General features: G+C 39.4%; 1 long non-coding RNA gene across 1 annotated transcript in view; it reads right to left on the minus strand.

The window, feature by feature from the left end:
* The window catches only part of LOC113923483, an 84,376-nt gene extending 61,117 nt beyond the window's left edge, over positions 1-23,259 (minus strand). Inside the window, exons 1-2 of the long non-coding RNA XR_003520341.2 lie at positions 23,172-23,259; positions 10,387-10,475 (exon numbers count right to left, since the gene is read on the minus strand). This is a non-coding gene — a long non-coding RNA (uncharacterized LOC113923483). The remainder of the gene's footprint in view (positions 1-10,386; positions 10,476-23,171) is intronic.
* Between the last annotated feature and the right edge of the window lie 1,074 nt (positions 23,260-24,333).

Here is a 24,333-nt window from a genome sequence, read left to right on the forward strand (position 1 = left end):
GGAACATAATATTATCTACTTGTTTCAAAAGATTCAATTCAGTAAAATTCTACCAACTATGGGAAACTGAAGATAACTCAGAGAACTATAGTTTTCTCAGAAAAAGCCATGGAGTTTGCTATAAAGGTTAAACTCCTCAGTATAAAATATTACAATATTCCTAAAGTATTGATTAATTAAAATATGAAGGTTGACTTAATTTTCTGATTAACAGAAGCTTTTTGAAACTTTCTCTTGCTTCTACCCTGGCTGAAATTCCCTTTAACTCCCCCGCCTTATAAAGTAATGTATTATCTCCAAATAATCTTTTATGGTTGTGTTAGGTCCATACACTGCTACAGAATCATCATTGACATCAACTTGTCATTGTAGTCAAAGAAGGCAATGGAAAGTATACTGAGTGAGTTGTGAGTCTAGAATATGATGTGGATCTTAAATATGTATATATATAATTCCTATTTTAATTAAACTTCTTATGGTGCCTTCCTCACCACAAAAAAAAATATCTAGAGCACAGGAAAAAATTCTAGTAAATAAGCTATTTAATTAGGGAGGGCTTTGTAAACTGATAATGTAGTGATATTTCACAGGGCATCGGGGAGTACAAAAGGTACAGTTCAACTGACATATATGGGTTGCTCGAGCAATGAATGGTTATGCTGATCATGTAGGAAGAGGTGTTTTGATACCTCTTCCTCCAAATTCATTGACTTAATGTGCTTCAAAGACTAATACTCTTTGATGTACCTCTTTATGCTGAAGCTTAAATTCCATTGATCTCTTCATAGTTGGGGTTATTTGGTCACCATTACGTATGATCCAAATGTCAAGGCAAGAAGCCATCTGCACTGTGGAGACTGCCAATGAAGAAGGCCTGCCTTTAAAAAGTCTTTCTCAACAGTGGTTCCACTGACCTTTGGGGCCAGATAATTCTTTTTTGGCAAGGACTATTCCTGTGTACTGAAGGGTGTTTAGCACCTCCCTGGTTTCTACCTACAAGATGCCAGTAACAACTTCCTCCCTAAGTTAAACAAATCAAAAATGTCTCCAGAAATTGCCAAATGTTCCCAGAGGGGCAAAATTGGCCTCCCCTCCCACCAGTTGAGAACCCCAGCCTTAAAGGCCAGTCCTGAGTTTGAATAACAATGGGACATTTCTTCCTGCTGTTCCCTCTGTTGTTAATCGGTGTGGAAATGACCCCGGACTCCTCTGGGAGTCTGGCCCTTTCTCTCTTCCTACTAATTCTTTTGATTAGTCAAGCAAAGCAGAGACATTTCTTCATCCCAACAGTCTTATGGAGTAAGTATGTCAGATACAAACATTCATAGTAGAGTTTTTAAAGCTAGTCACTTAGGTGATAGATGATAAACAGATGGATGGATGGATAGATAGACAGATAATTTTCAGGATTTTCTTTTTGACAACAAATTTCTGAGAAGGGTTTACATTTCTACCATGCACAGTCTAGGCAAACCTTACCTCCCTGGATGTTCAGAGAATGACTTTACCAGTTCCGTGAAGTCCTTCATTAACTAGAAGTCAACAAGAGAGACTTACTAAGCACTTAGATATGAAACATCTTCATAAAACACTTTTTATATTGAGAATAATGAAAAAATGAATTATGGGTTACACTATCAAAGTGACTCAAGGTATTAATTCTGATTATGAATTTTCATTGTCATTTGGTGGCATAAGAAATAGAGCTGGCAATGAATGCTCTTTTTTTAAATGTGTGAGTGTATATTGTAAAGCAAAATTCCTGATTGGACATTTTTTTATGATTGTTTTCCACCAAGTATTATTCAAAAAATATGAAGAAATACACATTCATGCCTGAAGGTATTATGTAGTACGTCAAAGACGTGTCAGAGGGACTGCTACCCTTGGAGGGCTTACTCACAATCTATTTGAGCAGATTAACAGACACTGATACCCACGAAGGAATGAGAAAACTACTATGAAACAGACTAGTGTGAGCTCAGTGTGTGATAGAGGACAAGGGATTTGGAGAAGGGAGCTCCTCGAAGGCCAGAGTCCTCAGGAAAGGTTTCACGAGGGGCATTGCCCCTGGACCCATGTGGGTGGCTGTACGGGTGCGGCTTCTCACTGTGGAGAAGCCGGGACTTAGCAGTGGGGAGTGGCAAAGGGCAGCTGGACCCAGAGTTCGGCGCATTTATGACCACAACCAAAGGGGTGTTTGTATGTAGCCAACTACCACAGAATTGTAAAGGTATTAAAATATGCTATGTTCTTGGGGAGCCTGGATGGCTCAGTCATTAAGTGTTTGCCTTCGGCTCAGGTCATGATCCCGGGGTCCTGGGATCGAGCCCCGCATCCGGCTCCCTGCTCGGTGGGAAGCCTCCCTCTCCCTCTCTCACTCCCCCTGCTTGTGATCCCTCTCTCGCTGTCTCTCTCTCTCTCTCTCTCTGTCAAATAAATAAACAAAATATTTAAATATATATATATATGCTATGTTCTGGTTAACTGTCATTTTCCTTATCATAGTAAAATCGGAAAGGAATCTATGAACAGAAATAGTGACATAAACCAGAAGTAACCAGAAGTTTGAGTTATTCATGTCAATAATACATTGCTATAAGGTAAGTCAGACATGCTGAAGGAACCATGAGCATTCTCATCCCTTGGGTAGGTTATGGATCGTGTCTCTTCAGTTTGGTGGTAAGATCTGGATTCACTCATTAGTCACCAAATATCAAATGAGTGTCTACCACTCACCCGGTGTACTCCTGCTATTCCAAGAGCTGGGGATACAGAGGCAAACCCAACAGATAAGGCCTCTCTTCTCATGGACCTTGCTTTTCTCATGCAGGCAGACTGATAATCAAGCAGCAAACAATCAGAAGGTGATTCTAGAGAGTAATGCAGCCAGTGGAGAAAATTAAATGGAACAACGTGCTCGAGCAAAAGCCCACGGACTAGCCTGCGACCAAACCCAGCCCCCTGTCTGTTTTTATTAGCACTGTGAGCTAAAGTGGTTTTTACATTGGGACCCCAACCAAGTGAAATGCTATCCTCCCAAAAAAGAATGCTATTCTTCTCATTAGTACACCTACATTACAAGATATTATACTCAATTGTTTTATTCTATTTTGAATTTCATCAATAAAAAATGGTGCAAATTTGTCCTCCTTCCTGCCATTCAAGTACGTATGTCGCATCATCAGTTTTGCCTCTTGGCTTCCTATGCATCTCTTTAAATAAAAAGTTCAGCCTTAAAAAAAAAAAGAAATCCTAGCATTCGTTACAACATAGATGAATGCGGAAGACATTATGCTAAATGAAATAAGGCAGACACCAAACAAAGGCTGCATGATTTCATATACATGAGGCATCTGAAATAGTCAAACCCACAGAAGCAGAACATAGAGTGGTGGTTGCCTCGGGCTGGGGGGAGGGGGAAATAGGTAGTTGTTGCTCAACAGGTATAAAGTTTTATCTGTGCAAAATGAGTAAGTTCTAGAGATCTGTTGTACAAAATAGTGTGTATGTGTGTGTGTATAGCAATATGATATTGTGCACTTTAAAATATGATAGTTCTTGTGTTAAGTGTCCTCACAAAATACACGCACAAAAGAACACAAGGACATTCTGGAGGTGAAATACGTTCCATACCTTGATTGTGGTGATGGTTTCACAGGGATATGCATGTGTCTCAACTCATCAAAAAGTATACATTACACATTTGAAGCTTTTGTCTATTAATTATATCACAATGAAGCTTAAAAAAGCAGTTTGCCCACCCGCGAGTTACAGAACAACAGTGGCGGTGGGGAAGAAGGACAAGCTTGGGGTGGGGGTTCAAGCAGTGAGGGGAGCCTCCGCCAGGCATTGACACTGGAGCTGAGACCTGAATGACTACTCCTGCCACCAGCCCTGTGACCTAGGGATCTCCCCTTCCTTGCTTACAAAACTTCTGGGGTGAGCTAGACCATCTTTCTTCCCTAACCCCCGGCAGCGCTGTTTCTCCATTGACCAACATGGTGCACGCCCCTCCGCTCTTGGCCTTCCATCGCCCACCTCCAACCACTTTGGGAGTATGGAGAAGAAAGCAGTCCCAGCAGAAGAGACGTTTTCAGTTCTCCCTTTTTGCACCCGTCATACCATTTGGCAAAACTCACAAAAAAGCCCCATAAGTCTGAGTTCTACAATTAACCTGCAATACCTTGACAAGACATTCAGGAAGTGGGTGGAAAGTTTCTCAGAGCACAAGGCAAATGCCTTACAATCTTCAAAACACTACTGAAAAACAGCCCACACTTGCTCTGAATTATTGTGGTCTTTCAAAGTCTATACAAAGTAATATGCAAGGAGACAAAGCTATTTTACCAGGCAGACAGATATTCCAAATTACTGGTTCTTAACAAGCATGGTAATACATCAGTCAAAAGCAATAAATTTAAACTTAATGAAATCTCAATTTGCCTACAGTGCATTTCACTTTGACATTTTCTATATTGCTACGGTGCTTTGATAAAGTTTTTTAAAATGCAAAGAAAGTGTCTGTAAGGCTAAAGACCAGACTTGGTGCCATTGTGGCCAAGCCAACATGATAGTACTTAAGTTCCATCACTCCATGCCCCCTGGCAGGCAAAGCCCCGGTGCTAACACAGGTTCAGTTTTCATTATCATTGTATGATTATGCATTTTACTGCATTTAACTGATAATACAACTACCAGCTCACCTTAAAAGAATTAGCTTGGAGGTTTCATTGCTTCCCAAATGGAATTCATTTGACAAACAAATGACAATTAGCCTGGTCTCCCTGTTCTGTCAGGATGCTTTTTGATTGAACCTAGACCAATTTACAATTTTTAAATGAGTTTAGACATTTACATTTAAAATGTCTAGAGGAAATTAGCCCTGGGACATCCAACAGCCAAAATGCTTTTTGAAGTTGATTATTATTTGATCTAGTACCCTCTACCTGTACATTTTGTTCCAACTTCAAAGTTTGGGAATGTAAATGCCACCTCACCTCAAAGCACAGGGAGAAACTTAAAAGCGGTTTTGCTCATTATGTTATGCAAAGGAGCCCATATTTTAATATTCGTTTAATATGGTTAGTTAGCTTTAATGACACCAGTGTGACAGTGTCATAGTTTTGGAATCTGAAAGACTGATCGAAGTTTCTGGCTGCTGCTTCTATTTTTCCTCACAGAAAGGAAGCGTGCCCTTTCAAGGACAGACCGGCTCCTGGGCACGTCCATTCGGGTAAAGACTAAACTAAACGTGATAACTTCTAGATGAAGAGTTCACCTGTCCTGGTGAAGAAAGCAACAAATCAGGATATCAGGGACCCCAGAGACACTCGATTATCGTGTTTCAGTTCTGCGTGTTTTGTGAGGGCATGCCCTTGCCACCACAGCTGCTGAGGAAACTGCTGGAAGTTCCATTATGAATATGCCATGCTGATAACCCAGCCATGGAAACTGGCACTGCTCTGAAGCTAAGCCCACTAATTTCTGGTTGAGAGCATATTCTATTTATTTATTGTTGTTAATATTGCCACATTGTTGCCAAAATGACAAAATGACAGCCCTTGACCCACTCCACATTGTTGAATGGCAAAAATAAACTATGATGAGGGGAAAGGCCACAAATACGTATTACAGTATCATCATCGGGTTCTGGCTATTGCCTTCAGAGGCCTGAAAGTCAGTATCATCCACAACACATTCAAAGAGACTCTCTGGAAAAAGGGCCATGTGACCCGGCACCGAGGAGTTGGCCAGTCTATATCTGTGTGGAATCATCACGGCTTCCCCCACGTCATCCTCGGGAGTTCCCCACAACAGTCTGAATCTCTAGTTTTGTCTCACGCTATAGGACGCACACCACATGTTTTCAAAATAACTTTGAATTCAAACGAACTCCCAAATGATAACACTGTATACACCCCGCACAGAATTGATGGTTTTGAAACCTGTTTTCTGCGGAAATATTAGATCTGAATTAAGTGGCCCAGCCTCTCAGGAGACTTGCCAACACGGTCAGGAGGCAAGAACGTCAGGGAAGAGTGAACTAGCCCAGGCGGCCAACGTACAAAATGGCGGCAGAGGGCACTAAACACGCTCTCCTGACTCTGGATCCCCTGGTCTGACCACCACATATGGTGAAAGTGGGGACAAACAGAAAACAAAATAGGTCATTTATTTTTCATGTAGAATGGCTTGAGTGAGCTGCAGAAAAGATGAAACTTCCTCCAGGTCCCTGTACTGCTAAACTCGGATTTCCTGTCAGCTCCCCTCCCCCGCCCACCCTCAATTTCCTTCATGAGAACAGAGTCAGAGTGTCCTTGGAGTAAACTCTGTTTTCATTCCAAATTTAACAAACCAGCAACACATTTTTCTCCCATGCACGAGGTCGGGACCAGGCTAGAGACGAGCCAAGTCCCTCTCTCAAAGGTTTTTCATTTTCCATTTCTTCCTGTACACATAGGAATGTTTATTCCTGTACCAAGGGCCTGGCAACAAGCGCCTCACACCGGCAGCCTCCCCAGGCTGTGGCCCGGAGGGCACCCCGCTGCCCACAGTCCAGGAAGCACAATCGGAAACCTGGAGACTTTTGTTACCTCGTGCGCCCTCTGCTGGCCGGACCGCCGCCTGCGTGCACGGGAGCCTGAAAACCCCGGGGAAGGTTTTGCTTTTAGGGTAGGGTGGGGTTCTCACTAAACCACCGTGAAGCATTTTGGTGTGTTAAGAAATAAAACAGTCCTTTCTGCAGCTTCTGGGAAATGCACTTTTCTCTGTCTAGTTGTCCTGCTGCATTTTTTAAAATGTCCTGCCTCCCGTTTTTTAAGCATAGCTACGTGTTTTTTAAACACGGAGATCATTTGTCAGAGTGAAAACCCTGAAGAATCCTAACATCTCTCTCTGATGCTCAAGTGCTATACGAGCCCTTGCCCCGGTACCAATGAACTCACAACGAGGGGGAAAATGATACCAAGACGGGGCCATTCCCATAACATGCTCACAGCTTCAAATAGCAGAATGCCTCGGGGGTTAAGACCCTAGGAGAGACTGCAAAGCTTCCTCTGATACTTAATAACTGTGTGACATTGGCAAGTTAAATAACCTCTTCAAGTGTCCATTTCCTCCTCTGTAATATGAAGTTATGATAATATTTTTGCCTCCTAAGGTGTTGTAAGGAGGTAATGCATATAAATAACTTAGACTAGTCCTTGGCACCTAGAAGGCACTACGTCAGTGTTGGATGGTATCATATGCCTGGCACAACACAAGACTTCTGAGTTAAATGCCCATAACTCGAATAGACAGGAGTAGAGATTTTCCAGATCTTTGTTTTAACGATATTTTTTTTACAATTACTCAGAGAGGACGAGTGTTACAGTTTCTAAATTGAAAGACAAGAAATAGAACTTTCAGTGAAACCTTTCTTAGAAAGTGTCTTCTCTGCCAACAAAATATTGAAGTATGCAACTGACAATACTCTTTATGTTATAATTCTTGAGAAAACAAAAAGGGGAGCTTCTCAGGAAATACTGATCTTTGCAGGACTTTGTAAAGGAAGGTTAAAAGTTGAAATGACTTTAATGTATTAAGCACATGTTAAGGAATAGACTATATCCATCCATTCAGTTCTTTTTACAAATACTTATTGGGTGCCTACTGTGTCCCTACAGGCCCTGGGCTAAGTAGAGAAGATGTAGATGTAAATAAGACAGACACGGACCCTTCAGTACAGAGTTTACAGACGAATGAAAAATACAGACCATAAACAAGTAATGAAATATGAAGAATGGCCTAAAAGGAGAAAGACCAGGAGCCACAGAACACAAAACCTCCTCTTGGAGGTTTCACTTTCTAATTTTATAAGAGATTCCTTTGCATGGAGAGATCTCTATGCTAGAAAATGTCATCATATTTCTCAAAAGCAATAGAAGAGCGATGAAGTCCTCATTGTCCAGGGTGGGGGAGCTTTTATATTTAGGAAAACTAACAATTTGCCCCCACAAAAAAAAAAATAATAATAACATGAGATTTGCAAAACCAATTCAGGAACACACCAGAGCAAAACACTGCACCCTTATGCTCAAGGTTTCATCTATATGAAGTAGAATTGCATTTTCCATGCTCGATAAAACCACATGCCACTGCAGTGTGGAATATTCTTGAAGGGTCCTCAGAATTAAAGTGGGCTGGTAGGCTCATGCAGGTGCTAACTCAAACACTCTTAAGGATTGCTGAAGAGTAACTAGGGATATTGCAGATCTGCCAGCAGATACGTTTTCTCTGCTAAGAAATGGAGCATCTGTAGGTATAAGATACAGATATGTACAATGTATACTATATAAGTGAATCCCCTCTCTTATCAAATTTTCCAAACAACTGAAGTGATATAAGAAGGAAATAATTGCCTATGGTTCATCGGGCCAAGAAAAATCATAGCTGTATGAAACCTCAAGTTAAATTATATTAGAATATACTCTATATTGGATTGTGGTTTTTTTTCTGTATTTAATGAGTTTCCATGGAAGAAAACAACTTGCAGTTAACATTCTTGTGTCACAAAACAAGCCCACGGTGGCCAATTTTTCATCAGTCTGTGTGAAACCCCTATATTTAGTAAGCCACCTTCTGCTCTTACTGATTTTTCTCACTTCCTTCTTCTCCTTCCTTAATAACTAATCATTTTCAGGTCAAAGCTACAAACACACAGTCAAGTAGGGATGAGATACATAGGAGAATATTACTGCTCAAGCATCTAAATCATTGGATTAAATGATGTAGAAGTAACATCCTGCTTATATATAGAAAGAGAGAGAATCTCAAACAGGTCAATGAAACACTGCCTGGCCTGATTGTTGGTGTGCAGAGAAAGAAGGGGAAAGTTGATTCAAACTCAAAGAAAATGTATTTCAGAGACGTTTTCTTCCAGAAAAATTTCACAGAACCCAGAAGACCCCTGGAGTTAGGCAGAACTATTACCCTGCTAAAACTGACTGGGAACCTAGGATATATGGGTCACTTGATGGCTTTAATTTAATGTAATTTAGTGAGGAGAAAAATGTAAGTTCTTATCAGGTTAGCACATTACCCATTTTGGTAAGTGTTTGTGTTACATTTCCCCAGAAAATGTTTTAATTAGAACCAAAAGGAAATACTTATTTTTCTATAAAAGTTGTTATATATACATACATAGCAGACACACACATACACATCCCTAGACACACATGCATGCACACTCACGTACATTTATCCTATAGAAAGCCAACTGCCCATGTACCAAATGGATCCAGAGAAAATGGCTCAAGGCTATTGCCTTTGATGTCAACGTAATAAAATAAGCAAACTTCTCTTAACACAAAAATCTCCCTTTCGTCACCTTTCAAAGCCACAATCTGAAAAATTTTAAGAGCCTAAAATCTCACAATTAACATGTGCTCATTACTAGTGAAACTTGACATTTGCAGTAAAATATTAAACATCTTTTGAGTATATATTAATTTTTTGATTGTATCGAATACTCTCTAATGATTCACTGCAGTTAGTTTGCTGATTGGTGCCCTTCCCTGGAAACAAGTAGGTTTCTTCATCCACATGCATAAATTACACCTGGTGATGTCGTAGTCGAGATTAGCGGAGCTAAGGTTTAGCAAAACGAATTCTTAAGCATAGATAAAAAGCCATTCCATTCACTTGGGAAAGACTCACAATGAAAGTAGCCATTCATGGGCCTGAAGCAGACATCAGCCACCTCCTTCTCAGTGTGGCTGCAGGCCCCCACTCTCAAGATGGAGTGTAAGTGAGACCTGGGATCTCTCATTTGACAAATGCTTTTTTCATGTGAAAATCCATGAACTCCATTTCCTCCTAGACTAAGTTGTTTCAGATCATTGTCTCCTCCGTAGTACAGGAAGAGAAGCTAATCTGTAAACAATGAGACTTCACTCTGGATGCCAAAATCTGCAATTATATTGTACAGAGGGGCTTCATGAATAATTCCTGGGGTATGATCTGACATTAATCTGGAGAGTTAATACAGAGATGGGTCAGTGCTAGCAGAAAGCTGACTGATTTCTTTATAACAGGGCACTTTCAAAGTGAGGATACAGCCTTTTCTCTAAGTTAGATTCTCTAACCAAACTGAGCACTAAGCTAGCACCTTTATGTCTTATGCTTCTTCCTGAGTTGGATGTCTAGCTATTGGCAACAGGGTACCATCTTAGAAAGAAGGCACTTCAGTTAGGCGAGACAGTGCCAAGATTTTAGGTATTGCTCACATATTGGTTTGTTTTAAATGCCCTTATTGTAAGAAAATCACCTAATGTACCATAACTGTATAACTATATTTGTCACTGTTTCTGTCCAGGGCATAAATCAAGGCACCAGTTCACTCACTTATGGAAGTAGTGCAGGGAACATAACTTCAGAAAATCTCCTTTGGGGGTTCTTGATGGAGTGATTTTGATACCGCTTCTTGAAGTAACCTGGAATTATGACAAATAAATGGTCTTTTAGTTAAAATGTTCAACTTATTCAAGTACTGTTCTTTTTGTCTTAAGATTTTATTTATGAGAGAGAGAGAGAAAGCATGAACAGGGTGAGGGGCAGAGGGAGAAGCAGGCTTCCGGCTGAGCAGGGAGCCCGATGCGGGGCTTGATCTGAGGACCCGGGGATCATGATCTGAGCCAAAGGCAGACGCTTCACTGACTGAACCACCCAGGCACCCCTGTGAGAAATTCTTAAGAATAAACAACCAACCAACCAAATGACAACAGCAGCATGTTTTCTGTTCTGAGGATCTTCCTGCCAAGTTAGAGAAATATGAATAGAAACAGATAATCATGTCAGGGAGAGCAGAAGTGAGTGGGATTGACTGCTAGAGGAGGTATCTTGCAGAGGGTTGAGTTTGGGTTGAGCTCTGAAGGATGGTAAGGTTTGGGATGGGTGCCGAAGACTGGAGACATGTTTTTAACAAGAGTCATAACCAAACAGAAGTGTGGACATGACACCACTTTTTAAATTTTAAATATTTTAAATATTTAACAGCAGGTGTGATGTTTAAACTATTTAACAAGAGGTACGGCACAGGTACCAACGCATCAGAGTTGACCCCACCTGCCATTAACAACCCGCACGACTGTAATAGTGCGGAACAACAGAATATCAGTCTGGCTTGGGAATTTGGAAATTTTCTTATTCTTCTAGAACAAGATGGGCAGAACGATGGTGGCCTTTAGTCGTCAGGATTGAAATTTGAGCAATTTTCTGAGAATAGTGGAAGAACCACTGGAAATACACAAACAGGGATTCGGCGACACCACCATTCCCAACATCATCGTTTCCAAAGTCAGTTACTCTCCACCTCAGTACTTCAGGGAGCATTTACTCAGGGCCAGGCCCTCCGAGTTCATGTTTGACCCGCATTACCTCATTCAACTCTCGTAACAGCTCCGTGAAGTGGATCCTATTATTATCTCCTCCTTACAAGGAACAAACTGAAGCTTAAAAATCTCCAGTAAACTGTTCAAGGTCATATAATTACTAACCACTGTACCATATGCCTACACACACACACCACACACCCATACTGATTAAAATGGTTTTCTTAACAAAATTAAATAACACTTTAATAAAGAAAAATGACCCATAATTTCAGCATAATACTACTCTTATAATTTCTTCTTGCTTTTGGGGGGAGCTGCTGTCCTCATTTTATTATAGCTATAACTACAGCTATTTACAATTTTATGATATGCTTTTTAAATTTAGTGTTATCAAGTAAAACTTGTCTCTGTTGTTGTGTAATATTTACCATAATTTGTAATGGTTGTTGTTTTAGTTCCTTTTTATTTCCCTTTGCAGGCTTCGTGTGTGTGTGTGTGTGTGTGTGTGTGTGTGTGTGTGTGTGTGTGCGCACGCATGCTATTTTAAATGATGCTTTAGTAAACATGTTTCTCCATATATCATATTTGTTTTCTAATTTTTCCTCTGAATTAATTCACAAGAGTGGTTGTACTGTGTCAAAGAGTACAAGTATTTTGTAGGTGCTGAATTGTATTACCAAATTGGTTTCCATTTTTGTCACTAGCTAATTTAAATGTTTTTAAAACAAATGATGTGTATTTATCATACTTAAATTGTCAGAGCAAGGCTTTGGTCCATATAGTTATTGAAATCTTAATATTACTCTTACAGGACACCTGGGTGGCTCAGTCAGGTAAGTGGCTGCCTTTGGTTGGGGTCATGATCCCAGGGTTCTTGGATCGAGCCCCGCATCGGGGAGCCTGCTTCTCCCTCTCCTGCGCCCCCTGCTTGTGCTCTCGCTCTCTGTCAAAAGAAATAAATAAAATCTTTAATATATACTCTTACAAAGCTGATTGAGATCTTTACATACTATACGTAGTACTACAGTTTGTCATTTTTGACATAAATACATTTTATAACAGGCTGCTTTATTTTTAGTTTCTGTATTTTCACCCAGAGGCATTTTGAAATTTTTTTTGCAATCTATTATTTTGTATTTTCTTTAGTTGCTTCAAATTTTAGAAAGTTCTCCTCCTTCCAGGGGTGCCTGGGTGGCTCAGTCGGTTGTGCATCCGCCTTCGGCTCAGGCCATGATCTCAGGGTCCTAGAATCAAGTCCCACATCGGGCTCCCTGCTCAGTGGGGAGTCTGGTTCCCCCTCTGCCTCTGATCCTCCCCCCTGCTTATGCTCTCTCTCCCTCTCACTCTCTCTCAAATAAATAAATAAAATCTTAAAAAAAAAAGGTTCTCATCCTTCCAAATATCTGAGATTCTATTTTATTTTTAGCTAATTTTCATTGATTTTTCAGGTTAATTTTTTTTCCATATGGAGATGAGTTTTGGTCTATAGGAAGGAAGGAATAAGAAAAGCAATTCTCCTCCCTCTCAATATTTATTAAATAATTCATTTCCTTTTTGCTTATGATGCTTTATTACATACTAAATTTTTCTATTTAATTTATGGGCTTCTATCCTGTTCCACTGAGCTTTTTGTTAGTATTCCAGTCTTATCTTTTGTATTGCTGTTATTTTATAGTATGATTTCATATTTGATAGGACTGGCTTCTTCTTTTAAATGACATTTTTGAGAGCCATACCCATTTATTTTTCAAAATCAAGTTGTGAATTATTTTTGTTTTCTTTTTCTAAAATCACCTAGAATTCCAAGTGAGATCGCTTTAGCCTATGTGTGACCTTAGGACAAATTAACCCTATTGTATATCTCATTAATATCACCTCTTCTAGGTCATTTATTCATGTTTTATATTTCGCATTAAAGATTTCTTTACATAAGGCATTCATACCTTTTATTATGCTATTCATTAGGTTTTTATATTTTTTAATGCTATTGTCGATAAGACCCTGTGTAACTTTGGATTACTTTTTTTGCTGGTACGAAAGAATGCAACTTATTTTGAATGTTTAATTTGTAATTAGCTAAATATATATAGAGTGTATATATAGTATATATACATTTATATATTTTATATGTATATATCCCATCTTATGTCCATATAATATATACTGTAAATATATATTTATATATTTTATATATATATATATATAGCTATTGCTAGGAATAAAGATTGTGGATTAACTATTATAAAACCTAAGCCTCAGCCATCATCTTAATGGACATTTCTCAATTTTAACTTGTGTATAGCCAAAAGTTTCCCATAGCAAATTATCTTATTGTGGTATCTGATTTGGAAAATATTTTGAAAAATATAAAGAGGATTAGTTTTTAAGTAGCTAGTGTGGATATTAAGCTTCTCCTCCTTTAAAAATTAAGCTAGAAGTGTAATGGTCTAGACTTTAGGACCCAGATCATTTATTTACTTGTACATTAAAGTCAATTCAATATTATTTCTTGAGAATGCTATCATTTAGAGTAAGATTCCAGTGTGAGTACTAGTGACCCAGAAAACCATGGCTAAAGCAACATAGTCCCACAGATTCATAGCGCTCAAGGCCAGGCTTCTCCAAGCTGAGAGTCCCTGATGGAAAAGCTTTCTGCTTCACCCTACAAGGGAATATGACTCTATCTGCATGCTCCAAAATGGTCACTGGAGCACCAACCATCACGACCATATTCCAAGCTACTATAGGAAGGAAGAAAGGGGAAAGAATGGTATACCATGTCTAATTTAATTAGGCTACCCAAAGTTTTCACAGCTCACTGGCCACAACTTAGGTGCATGATCATATCTAGTTGCTATAGTGGAGCCTGAAAGATGTAATCTTTTTACTCAGCAGCGATGTGTCCAGCTAAAAACGGGGAGAGGAGGGGATATGACTCTAGCAGGTAACTGTCTCTGCCACAGAATCTCATCGCTGACCAAATGAAATTCTTTGGCCCAAAGTGAGCAGCCTTCCCTCCCCTCACGTTGTCTTCACCAGCTTATCAGTAGTTATCAGATGTCAGTCCTACTGTCCACAGAGCTTTTTTTATTTGTTGAGAGTAGTTAACCAACACTGCAGACTCTCTGACCCTAGGTACCTCTTAGATCTTATTATTTTGAGCTCAATCCTGGACAATGTCTATCAATACTTGTCATTTATATTTTAAATTGTTTCTCTTAATCATATTAAGAAAATACTCTATCGGGATGCCTAGGTGGCTCAGTCAGTTAAGCGTCTGCCTTTGGATCAGGTCATGATCCCAGGGTCCTGGGATTGAGTCCCACATCAGGCTCCTTGCTCACCAGGGAGCCTGCTTCTCCCTCTGCCTGCCGCTCCCCCTACTTGTGCTCTCTCTCTCTCTGACAAATAAATAAAATCTTAAAAAAAAAAAAAAGAAAGAAAGAAAATACTCTATCCAATTGATTTTTTTTAGCTTGATGATAAATTTTGTCAAATTCCTTTTTTTTGCTATATTTAAAAAGAATGATATGGGTCTTTTTCTTATTTAGCCTACAGGTGTGAAATATTTCATTACTAATTTCTCAGTAATTATATTCTTAGTTCTTAGTTTGGACTTTCTTTGCATTCCAGGAATAAACTTATGGAGTGCAGACTGTTATTTGTTTAAAGTAATGCTGAATTATTCATACTGCTCTTTATTTCAGAATTTCACATCTGTAACTTTTCTGTTATCTTTATCCTGTTTGGTCTGACAGATATATTGAAATTAAATTATATTCGTCATGTAGATTAAATTAGGTAATTTACCATATTTTTCTGTGTTCAAAACTGGTTTTATATAACAAGAATTTTCTGGGTGCCTTGGTGGCTCAGTCACTTAAGCATCAGACTCTTAATTTTGGCTCAGCTTATGATCTCAAGGTCACGAGATCGAGCCCCACATTGGGCTCTGTGCTGAGTGCGGATTCTGCTTAAGATTCTCTCTCTCCCTCTCTCTCTGTCCCATCCCCCCATCTCATGCCTGTACTCTCTCTCTCTCTAAAATATATTATGTGTGTGTGTGTGTGTGTGTGTGTGTGTGTGTGTGTGTGTGTAACAAGAATTTTCTATTGCTTAATCTATTGGTTCTCTTTGCCTTCTGGTGTTGGTGGGAGAGGAGTAATATCATTTGATAGTTTTTCAATCTCTTCTTCATGTATTGCTCAGTTCAAGACTTCCTCTGCTCATTTTCGACATTTGAGTTTTTATTTTTATATTTTTTAAGGAATTTATTTATTTGCAAGAGAGAGAGAGAGCACATGAGCTGGAAGAAGAGGGAGAGGAAAAGAGAATCTGAAGCAGACTCCATGCTGAGCTCAGAGCCGGACTCAGGGCTGGATCTCACAACCGTGAGATCATGCCCTGCGCTGAAACCACCAGTCAGCCGCTGAACTGACTGAGCCACCCAGGCGCCCTGGCATTTGAGTTTTTAGAACGTTATTCATCTCAAAAGCATTCAGAACTGTCCACACCCGAGCTCACATCTCTATTGTAATATCACCCTTATTTTTATTGTTATATTTGCCTCATTTATAAATTTATTTCTGGGTTTTTCTTTCCAGTTCCATGTTCTAGAGGTTTTCCTAATATATTCATCTTTTGAAAGAATCAGCTCTTGAATTTATCAATTATTCCATTTTGTCTTCATAATCTATTCATACCTGCCTGTGTCTTTATTATTTCCTTCTACTTACATGTTTGGGTTTATTGTTTTCTCTCTTTCCTAAGATCTTAAAAGTACATGCTGTGTCTATCTTTTTTTAGAATAAGAACAGGTAAAGGAAAAAAGTCTAAATTCTGCTGTTAGAACTTGTACCTGTTTATTTCTATATAGATTTTTAAACTCTAATTTTCTTACTTGCTCTGAAGATTGTATAATTCATATATACCTACTTAATGAGATATTGAGTAGTTTGTTGGAGTCCATTTCATATAGTTTTAATGAATTGTACTCTGGGGGTTTAAAGTTTGTGGAGATTTTCCTTGTGAAATTATTTTGTGATCAGTTTTTAAGTATTCTGAGGATATATAAACAGGAATGCATTAATTGCACTATCATTTCTCTTTTCAACCTTCTCAATGTCTTTATTTTGTCCACTTGATTTCATATTTGGGAAGAGAATATGAAGCCTAAATCTTCCCTGGTGGTATTCTGTGCTTTCTGTTTATAATTTTAGATCTTTTTCTTAAAAATATTTTATATTTTTAGAATTCTTGTGCCTTTATTAGTCTGTCTTTTGTCATTATACAATGGCCTTTTTTTTAAGTTTTATTTATTTTATTTATTTAAGTAACCTCTACACCCAGCATTGTGCTCAAACTCATGACCCTGAGATCTAGAATCGCATGCTCTTCCGATTGGAAGAGATGCGGCACTCAGCCAGGTGCCCCATACAATGGACGATCTTGTGTCAATTCACACTTTCTTATATGGTATCCTATTTACTCTTATTAATCATTTACATCCTCCTTCCTTTCCCTTCTGTTTCAACAACACTCTCCCCATGCTTTTCTTAACTACATTTTATACATATATATAAAAATATATACACATATTGTATACAATATATACATATACACATATATATACTATATATATATTCCTTTCAAGTGTGTCTCCTCTATTGAATTATGTATGTGATTTTGATGTTCTTTTTTTTTTTTTTTTTTTAGTAGGTTCCACATCCAGTGTGGAGCCCAACGCGGGGCCTGAACTCACAACCTGAGATCAAGACCTGAGCTGAGACCAAGAGTCAGAGGCTTAACCGACTGAGCCACCCAGGCGCCTGATATTTTGATCTTTCTTTTAATGAGAGCAATTTTAAGCACTTATATTTATTGTTTTAAATAATTGGCTAATCCATCAATTAATCCGGTCATATGGAAAAGGTTCACTTGAAGGCCTACTATGTGCAGACAGTATCTAAGTGCCCAGGACAGTCATAATTGCACAAGAGTATAATAATTACCACTACACTTGATCTGTCTTTTGTTTTATCATTTGGTTCTTATAAAAATGATAAACCATGGGAAGGTCATTGGGCTTAAAATCAAGAATGTCATCAAATCTCATTGCCTCACTGAGTCTCAGTTTCCTATCTGTAAAATGAGGATATCAATAACACCTATCACAAGACAAGGCCCTGCTTTAATTTGTGGATATCTAGGTATATTAGGGTTACACTATAATTGGAGATTTCTCTTTGCCTCTTTGGCCTGTAGGCTGACACCTTGTGGATGAGTACAGTTTTTACTGTAAAACACTTGATAATCACTCTTAATGCTATATTTCACTATATGTGCCATAAATACCTTTAGACTACGTTTTAGGACAGGAAAAACTGTTATCACTCTGGGATTCCCTCTTTTCCCTTCATCCATTCATTGTAACCTAAAATTCTGAAACATCTCTATTTTTTCCCTTCAATTTTTTTAATGCCTTTTTTAAGTAAACTCTACGCCCAATGTGGAGCTCAAATTCATGACCCCAAGATTAAAAGTCTTGTGGACTCTACTGACTGCACTAGCCCGGCACCCCACTCTTTCAGTTTTTTTTATTTGAAATTATTTTAGTCTAATAGTAGCTCTGATTAGTTAGATCTGTCAGCAACAACACTTCCTCAATATTTATTACTTATTGGTCATTGCATCTTTCAATATTCTTTGATGAAAAAATGGTACCTGGCTTCTAAATGTTCTAAAGTAACTATTCTGAAAATATCTTTTGGTTTCAATTCATTCTATATATGCACTCTGGTCACTTGCATCTACTCCTAGGACATAATCACCTTCTTCATACCAAGGTCACTAAAATCTGTATCTCCAGTCCAAACTTACAGATCCTGCCCCCTGCCTTCAGGTATGGCCCCCAAAGTTCCCCCAAACCTGCTCCTTCCTCTGAATTCCCCAGTCCACTTGCTCCAGCAGAAACATCAAGGTCATCTTCAATTTCACCCTCTCCCATTCCTTGTTTGCCTCTCACCCACATTGTAAATATCTCTCAAATACATTGACTTCTGTCTACACCCGTTGCCACCCCGAACACTGCCTTCATTTGTTGTCTGAACAACTACAACAATGTCCTTACTCATCACTCCCCACCAAACTTTATTCATCTTTGATTCATTCCCGCCCCGCTTCATCCAGAGGAGTTTTGAAAATGCAAAATTGTTGTATTCTCTTGGCTGAAACATTTCAGTAGTTCCCCAGTGCCTTTAGGGTAAAGTCATAAGGTCCTTAACACGGTTTGTCTATCTACCATGTGCACCAGCAGCCTCTCCCCACCATCCCTTTCCACACACCTACACCATCTCTTTGGATGGTTCCTTCTCATCCTGCAGACCTCTGGGGAGCTGCCCTCACTGCTCACACAGAAACCTTCCATGTTTCCTTACAGCTCTGTAAGTATCGAGAGACAGAGAGAGAGAGAAAGAGAGAAACAGAGACAGACAGAGAGGGAATTTTTTTGTTGTTGTTCATCAAATAAGTGAACTACTGACTCAGTTGTCTTTATGAATGAAAAGCATTCTTTAGTCTCATATTTTCTTCTTGAAATGTTGTTTCATTGTTTCTGGCTTTGGTCATTGAAGGGGGAAGGGATAAAAAGCCTCTCCAATCTGTTCTCTCTGGTGGGTAACCTTAGTTTTTGACTTGTAAACTAACAATGTCCTTTCCATGAGGCTGTGTTTTGGTGTTAGTCTCTGTCTCTCTTACATCAGCTCCACAAGCCTTCTCAACTTCCAACCTCCTGTGCATACATATCGTGTCTTCTTCAAGAATTTACTACTCACCTGTTGGATCTATTCTTTGTCCTTCAGTTTGGTCAAATTTTTTTTTACTATATATTCAGCTTATATGATTCAAGTTCCTCTTCAATTTTACTGATCTAGTTTTAGTATTTTCATTCTGAATTTTGCTACTGCCAATGATGAGCGGGGGCTGCGTTGCTAATCTTTTAGTTATTTTTTTTCTTTCTTCTTCTTTCCCCCTCCTTCCTTCTCTGCCTCTTCCTCTCTCTCTCACCACATCAGGCCACACAGGCTTCATGGCAATGCATCCTCTATTATCTCTTTAAATATAAATTCCAGCCATTATCAGAAATATGTTGGGTCTTTTGATCAAAATTCATTTGAGGTTGTAGTATCTTTTTCACATTTCAAACTTTTTTTCAAAGCTACATTTAATCCTGTCTATTCATGCATTCTTAAATTCCGCCCACCAAACTTTGTTGAAACTTCCGAACGTGACTTATGATTCAGGAAATGTTGAAGATTTGTTGATGGAATTTAAATGGAGGAGATTCCTGTTGTTCCTGTCTGATCACCATTCCAAATGTGGCCCCTCTGAAGGAGACGTGTTCAAGGGATTGGTTAGGAGTCAATACATAGGATGGATGAGAAGTGACTAGAGGTAACAGAGGAGGCTTTGTAGCAAACCATGTCTGTAGCAATCTAAGACCCTAGATTATGATAACAGCGGAAGGGGAAACAAACAAACAAAAAAGCTGGCCATGAGGTACGTTCTAACTGATTTCATCTAAATCAGATGTTCTGTAGCATAAACTGAACACACTTATCAATCTGTCACTTAACCCACTTGACATTGTACAAATCCAAAATGCTGAATAACATCGATCACTTTTCTTGGGCAGTAATAACAAGCAGTATTAGTTTTGAGCACAAGTAAGGAGAACACATTTCCCCCAAAGAAAAATCTAGAAGAGCTGCCTTTTCATCAACTTTCTCCGTGCAAGCACCCCTGTCATCTAGGCAGCTCAAATCGACATGACAATCCAGTTGGGACCTTGAGCTGCAGGAGGGTAAGGCAGCCACACTCTCCAGCCCTAGTCAATTGCAAGCCCACTGTTCACCTCTCATCCCTATGTGACTATTAAAAGTGAGCTACACTAATAAAGCTAATTCTTCCTTTCACGTTGCCCCAAAGTTACTGACACCATTATTGGAGAAGTTGGATCTCCTGAGATGTGTTCTGGAAAGATCTTGCAGAGAGGAGTAAAATCCTGCCTGCACTGAAGAGTGACGAAAATGTAAATTTCAGTAACCTTACTAGTGAAGCAGACATATTTCATCAAGGCCAGATTAATTTAACAGCTACATTTCCATTCCTGCGTGCTCTTAAGTAAAAACAGACCTACAAACCAGTCAAACAGGCAGAGTGATTCTCTAAACACACAGTGTGCAGAGGCTCCAGCCCACGAAAAGGATCCCAACAGGGACTCTAAAGTGTATGTGATGACACATTGCAGAAGAAAAGAAGACTTTCCATGTTGCAATTATTTACATAAATATTGTGTAGGAATGCCTGAATGTAATATATCAGATATGTTTGGGGGTAACTAGAAGGAATGGCCCCAAGATAGTGTAATTTAGACAGAACTGGAAATTATGTGTAACCACTTTTTCCTGCCTCTACCAATTTGATGAGTGACCATAAATTCCAAAGCTGTGACCTTTAATTGTTGGTCAGCAACTGACTTGTGCTCTAGTCCTATAAAAGCCACATCAGCCCTACTTTAAAAAGCACATCGATGTCTCACCCCGCAAATACTTTTGAGGACCTTCATTGGGCCAGAGATGCTGAGGCAGGCAAAATACAAAGAATCCTGTGCCTGCTCTCAGGTAATTTATAGAGTACGTGCCAGGCAGGTACCATGCGTCAGAAGGCAACTGATGAGTCAGTGGGAAATTGTCTAAAGCTGAGCCAATGGGAAAGAATAGATTTGGACAGGAGAAGAGAAGAGCAGCCATACAAGATGAGTGACATTTGTGTCCCTGGTAAATGCAGAGGGCCCCTTCTCTGGTGATATGTTGGGCTGCCCATTTGTCTATTACTATTGATAGCACTGTAATATAATCATTTGTTTTTAGGTCATCTCTGCAACTCTTCAAAGGCAGGTACCATGTCTTACTCATTTTTTTCCCCACAGCACCTATCATATAGTAGGTGCTTAATCACTGTTTGTCCAATGAATAAATGAGAGAACATTTCATCATCAGAGTGGGAATAAATCAGCCATGTCCATTAGTATAGGAGAAATTGTTTTTCCTCCCCCATGCCAGAGAGAACTGTCTGTGAGGGCAAGGCCTGCCAGAGAAGGACTGGAAAGGGGTATATGTGTGTGTGTGTGTGTGTGTGTGTGTGTGTGTGTGTGTGTGTGTGTGCGCACGCACATGCCCGTGCGCATGTGTAGGGCGAGTTTCTGGTGGATCTCTGTCCTTAAGAAAGAGCCAAAGTTTAAAAGATGGAAGTCATCAGTTAGGCACCAGAATTGGAGGAGCTGAGCAAATGTGGGAACAAAAAACCAATGAAAGATGGTGAAGATGGGAAAATAAAGCAAAGCGGGGAGATTGCTTGGGATCCAGTACCTGAATTACAAAGGGCTTTATGGAGTGACCTGCCACAAACTCTCTTGGCTAAGGACAGAGCCTTAAAGTCGCCAGATAAAAAATGTCCCAAATATTCCATGGGATACTGTACACCAAATATTCCATGTGATATACTTACACTAAAAAAAAATCTTCTTTGGAGATACCAGCCAATTAAACATGAGGGTTTTCTCCTATTTAGAAAATATATTCCTTCTATTAGGTACATATTTTCATTAAGTTCCAGATTATGTACATTTTAAGTCTACTACATATTTGCAATTCAAAACACGACTAAAACAGTGACTTTGGGTTGTCCTGATTAACCATGGCCAATTACACACTCATGTCATTAGCGGAAACCAGAAAGTGTTACAAAAAGACACTTCTGTAGACATTCAGGTTTGGGACAATGCCCTGATATTTGCAAATTGTTGTTTCTTTCTTAAATTACATGAAAAGAATTTTTGATTCAAGGAATGTTTAGTCCTACATGAAAGGAGTAAGGGCCATCTTGAAAGCCCCCCCCCTTTTTTTTTGAAGATTTTATTTCTTTATTTGAGAGAGAGAGAGCACTACCAGAGGGTATGGGTAGAGGGAGAGGGACAAGCAGACTCCCCGCCAAGTGGCAAGCTAGACACAGGGCTCGATCCCAGGACCCCAGGATCATGACCTGAGTGAAAGGCAGACACTTAAGTGACTGAGCCACCCAGGCGCCCCAAAAGCCCTTCCTTTTAAAACATATTTTATATTCAGGTTCCCACTGAAAGGAAACTATAGACCCAAGGCAAGCAAAATGGCTTCAAGAGCCGAACAACAGGACATACAGACTCACTGTGATGATCATCTATAAAGGGTCCTCGAGGGCTATCAACATTTACTCTATTTGGCCATTGAAGCTCAATGAACCCCTCCTAAGGATGAAAGAGAATCATATATGTTATCACACTATTTGGATATTAAAAATTCTAAATATGGGCTAGAGAAATTAGGATAAACTATTATTACACCCACAGATGTTTAAATTTTACTGGTAATGAACTCACACACCATTCTGGCATTGAGAAAAATGAAAGAAGAAATAGCATTAAAATTCTTTGTTATTTGTTAAAACATCTTCTAGGCAAGCCAATTTAATGCAGACAGTGCAAATAGCAATGACTTGTCCAAGGAAATATTGAAATCCATTCGGATTGCACGTGCACAATCTGATTCAACAAGTCAGTGTATTTTTCTCAAAAACATAATATCTTTTCTGCATTGTGTGAGATGAAGGTTAGATTACATTTCTTGCCTGTGCAGTAATTCCCACATCATAAATTCTGATGAAATTATATCAATCTATAAAGCAAATGGATGTCTGACCTACCATCGCTTTCTACTTCTCAGCGAGAGAGGCTGCCATACGAGCAAATCCCCAGCTGCTCGGAACGATGCTATTGCAGCATGCCTTTGCCTGGGAACTGTTATTAACTATCCTGACCAGGAGCGGCTGCTCGAGTTTGTGGTTTCTGCTCTGAATATTAAACTTGGGCATACAAGAGTCCTTATTGTGGGGAGCACTTGGAAATGGTAATACAAAATTGCTTTATATTTGCGGGATTTGATTGCTTTAGATGATACAGCCCTAGCTGGTGGGCCTCTCCTGTTGCTTGTATTCCCAGATTATAAATCATTCCTTTGACAGGGTATCTGCCACAACCAGGTCTCCGTTTCTGCGGTATCATTTTTTATATTACAACTGGCAACTGCTCTTCTGGGCTCTTCATATAAGTGACACATTTTGCATAATTTATGAGAAGGGGGTCAAAATCAAAGCTAATAAAAGCCTCCCCAACTTTTCTTGTACATGTCAAGGCATCTCGGGCTTTGAATCTTGAGAGGAGTGGCTCGTGGATAGAGGATGTTTTTGTAGGGCGTTGGTAGGCACTGTGTTGACCAATATTGAAATTCAGTATCGCAACATGAAGCAAAGCTACATCTGCAATTAGCCAATCAGTTACGGATCACCAACCTTCAAGAGCAAAATAAGATCTCCTTAAAATTTATGGAAAGAGGCAAAAACACTTAATGCATCTTCACATAGAAAAGGTAGCTAAAAGCGGTGCCTCGTTTTTCCTCTTCTGAGAACAAGAGCATTTAACAAGATGGTCTGCAGGCTTCCTTCCAGTTCTGACATTTCGGCGAGGCTACAGAGTTTACCGGTGGAATTAAAGCACCATGAATGCAGATGACAGTCAAAAGCCTATACTGCTTCTCTGTTGCAAACAGTTTGGCTTCGGATCTATGATTTAAGGACCTGAAGCTGTCTCTCGTTCCTGGAACCCACATACCAGCTATATAGTAGAACCCATATTCCTAAAGTTGCCCGTTTTAACTCCCTGAACACAGCTGACTTGTGGTTGTGCCCAAGATGCTCTAGTTTTTCTCCATGTGAATTTAGGGAGACATTGATTTGAAAGATGATACCCGATAAGCATAATGAGATCCAAGCAATATTGTGAGATGCCTTCCAAATTATGCTCTAATGA

Source organism: Zalophus californianus, chromosome 15 (genome assembly GCF_009762305.2).
Source record: "Zalophus californianus isolate mZalCal1 chromosome 15, mZalCal1.pri.v2, whole genome shotgun sequence".
NCBI classification, from domain to species: domain Eukaryota; kingdom Metazoa; phylum Chordata; class Mammalia; order Carnivora; family Otariidae; genus Zalophus; species Zalophus californianus.